The sequence below is a fragment of the Protopterus annectens genome, chromosome 5.part1 (assembly GCF_019279795.1).
Source record: "Protopterus annectens isolate FY-2018-M chromosome 5.part1, PAN1.0, whole genome shotgun sequence".
Classification (NCBI taxonomy): Eukaryota; Metazoa; Chordata; order Ceratodontiformes; family Protopteridae; genus Protopterus; species Protopterus annectens.
The window spans coordinates 731,147,244-731,151,156 of record NC_056736.1 but is presented as its reverse complement, the minus strand read 5'-3'; the positions used below and the strand labels follow the sequence as shown (position 1 = coordinate 731,151,156).

Genomic DNA, 3,913 nt, shown 5'->3' with positions numbered 1-3,913 from the left:
GCCTGCACAGCTCAACAATTTGCTGTAGGAGGTCTCTGTCCACTCTATAGCGCTTCACTATCTCCAGCTCATGTAACCCCTGGTAGGTGACCCTGGGCCTGTACACGCTTCTTTGTCTCCTCACTTTGGATTGTCCGGCAGCATTTGCATAGTCACCACCCTCAGCAAGTTGCATATGTCTCCTTATAACAGCTATGGCAGCCCCTAGCATTTTTGGTCTGAGTGAAGCTTTTTCAGTTTTCACTTCTAATAGCTTACTCCTCTGTTGCAGTGTCTCTTGAGAGAAACATACTGCACTGTTGTTTGCAGCGTTTTAAGTGCTGGGCTGGGCTACTGTTCTGCCTGGGTAATTGCCTGCTTCTGATTGTTTTCACCTGCTAGCTCTGCCAGTATTCCCTGCTAGCTTCCTACTATTTCTCATGCTTCTTTTTTCCCTTCTGTTTCCTCAGGGAGGAGCGACGCGTATACCAGCAAAAACACGCTCACAACGGCTAACACGCGTGCACACATGCTTAGACGGATTAGAATATGCTTATTCGGGTTAAAACGTGTGCAAACAAGCTTACAGGTGTTTAAACAGGCTCCTACATTACTCTGCCTTAAACGCACGCACTCACGCTTACACGCGCGCACTCTATCTTACTCGTGCCTACCAGCGCGCACACGCGCGCATGCACGCCCAGCAAGAAACTTTGGTGTTATCCATAGTGTACACCTTCCATTTCTTGGCTTTCCCATGCCTACTTGTTGACACTCCTCTTTCCATGATGTGTGACTGACATCTTTCACATGCCATTGTGCTCAAATGAGATGCATTTTTTTCATACATTCCCCCCTGTGATGTCACCTATCTCCTACTCTGTTACTCCCCCTTATCCTACTCCTACACTGCACGGAATGTGCTCATTTGCTATGTGACAGTACGATTCATTATCCTACCACTCATTTACATGGGATTGCCTACTAATGCTTAGTTACATGTCTTACACTCAGCTTCCCCCCTTAGCAACCCCTACTCGGTGGCCATGTTGTTTTCAGCCTGCTATTCCCTTACATTGTAAATTCATGCTTTGCATAAAAATTTGTGGGTTTAAAATTTTTATTTTTCTGTTTTTTTATAGCGCAGCCCGTTTGCGTGGCGCTGCGCTACGTTTAAACATCGGCGATCACCGAAAAAAAAATAAAATTTTTATTTTATTTTTGCATCGGGGTACGTTGCCATTGGCCACATATTTGGCCATTGGCATGCTGCCTGGAACATTTGCAACCTTTATTTGGAGCTGACAAGGCTCCATTGTGTTATTTGCAGAATGGTACTTAGTTATCAACTGAGTACATTTCTGCAGATAACACAGCTCTTACACGGGCAGCTTTCTGCTTCCTGGATCGCGAAATTACCTCGTTTGCATGCCTTTCGGCTGCAAGTGAGGTAATTAGCATATCCACGCCCTGTCCGTGTAAGAGCCATTTTAGGTGCTCTCTTACACGCACATACAGGCTGTTCCTGGATAGCGATGGCTGCATGGAGTCTTACACTACTCTTAGACTCTGTGCAAGCCATCGTGAATCCTGCCCATTGTAAACTTGTATTTTTTATTTTAAAAACAAACAAACTTTGTATTTATTAAAGTAATTTATTTGTGAACTCAACTAATGTTTCAGATGTCTTTTTTTTAAAATGCTTGCTTGCTGACCCATGATGCTCCTTCTAGAATGTTCATTAATTTCTGCTAATTTATAGATGTAGCTTGCTCTGTCAGTCATGAGTTAGCCTCATCGTCATATGCTACATAACTGCATTATTGCTTAGATATTTATACCCCACATACCTCTCAACTGTCCATATTTTCGCATAAAGTCCAGATTACTGTCTCTTATTTGTGGTTTTCTAGCAAATCACTGGAATGATCTGAGGACTGAAGTCACCATATAATGATAATCTTTTAAGTTTTAGACTTCCAATCCTCCAGAAAAATGTATGTTAAAACAAACTCTGTTATTCTAGCAACATGTAAGTTTATAAGAGCAAAATGTAACATCTGTCTCTTGTTTGGGGCCTTTGACTCCCATTTTGTCAGACTTTTGTCCAGATTTCTTGCACTAAGAGGTTTAGAAATATGCCCCGCAAACGTCATGGTAGGCTGCTAAATGTAGAAATATGCAACATTACTTTAAATGTAAGGTGCTGAAATCGGAGAAAGCAGAGGTTTTTTTTGTGCTACACTTATTAAAGAAAGGGTATATACATATATATATATATATATATATATATATATATATATATATATATATATATATACACATATATATATATATATATATATATATATATATATATATATATATACACATACATATATATATATATATATATATACACATATATATATATATATATATATATATATATATATATATATATACATATATATATATATATATCTATATATATATATATATATATATATATATACACACACACACACACATATATATATATATATATATAGATATATTAATATATACATATTTATATATATATATATATATATATATATATATATATACACACACACACACACACACGTGTGTGTGTGTGTGAAAAGCATGTTTGCCTTTTCTTTTGACTAATACCAATCTTAGCAGATTAGGTAGCAGGAGGCGTGTGTTTGCAACTGTGCCTATGTGTGAACGGTGGGCTTTCTTTCACATTAAAACGCAAAGTTCAGGTATATGCCCAGTCATGATCTTCTGATCACCTCTTTTCTCCATTCGTGGCTTAACCATCTCAATTTTTCCGTAACTCAGTATGTGTGGATTGCATACAATAAACAGGAACAACAGCTGCTGTCCTCATAATTAAAGCCACCTTAAATAACTTGTTTCCCTCATTTGTAATATATTGTTGTCTGAAGCTTCCCTAGTAAAGTGTTTTTACAGTGAGTTGCCAAATGAATCAGAGATGTATTATTATTTTATGAAGGGCGTGTTTTACATTAATATGTAGAATCTGCCTGTGTTATATGCATTTTAGCGAATAATTAGAAATAAAGTCATTATGGAAACAAAAGTACATTTCTGAAAGAACTGTGTGACAGTGCAAGTTGCAACCTGATGACTATTTAATGGGTGGGGTTGTTTGGCAAGAACAAAAGAGATTCAGAACCCGACTTTTAACTTGTGTCCAGAGCTACAGACTGTAAAATCTTGCTTCTGGCTGGACTTCTGATTAAACTCCTACAGAATCATTAACATGGACGATTATTTATTCTCAAATGGCTTCCCAATTTAAGATGTTCTATCCTCGTTCTCGTTACAGAACACTCGATCTATTTAACCCATAGAGAAGCGCGGCCCGAAGCAGAAGTGACGTTACGTCTTGAACTCTGTACCACCATCGTAGTTCAAAGTCTCCGTCTGACGTCCATAAATAGCGGTTGTTGTTGCTTTATTTGCATCACGAAGCAGTGACTGTTACATTTTGGAAGTGGTACGTTATGTTGTAATTTGTTTTGTCGTAATACGTTAACAGTTGGAACCGTACCATAAATGCAGTTTGCCTCCTTAAAAAAATCAGTTTACTGTTAGTAGGGCTCTGTTAAGTCTGCAGAACAATTATAGAGTTCGTACATCATGCTTATGTTTTCGTCATAATTACTACCTAATGCATCTTGCCTTCGCCTAAATGCTTACGTAATCCTAGGTTGTTGCCTTCCTGTTAGAGTATACTAGCTGAATCTTGACTTTTTTAGACGATAGCTAAGTAGGGTTTACACCTGTCCCACTTTGTGAGGGACTGCCCCTCTTTGGGCAGTTGTGCCCTGCAGAAAAATTGAAAAAAATGGCAAATGTCCAGAGATTTTAGGACAAAAATATTTCCTTTATTTTCTTTAATAGTAGTTATATTAGCCAG

General features: G+C 38.0%; 1 protein-coding gene across 1 annotated transcript in view; it reads left to right on the top strand.

Annotated features, from left to right (window-relative positions):
- The first annotated feature begins 3,181 nt into the window (after positions 1-3,181).
- SQOR (sulfide quinone oxidoreductase) overlaps positions 3,182-3,913 on the top strand; it is an 802,763-nt gene continuing 802,031 nt past the window's right edge. Inside the window, exon 1 of the mRNA XM_044073360.1 lies at positions 3,182-3,490. The gene's annotated coding sequence lies outside the window, so the exon portion shown is untranslated. The remainder of the gene's footprint in view (positions 3,491-3,913) is intronic.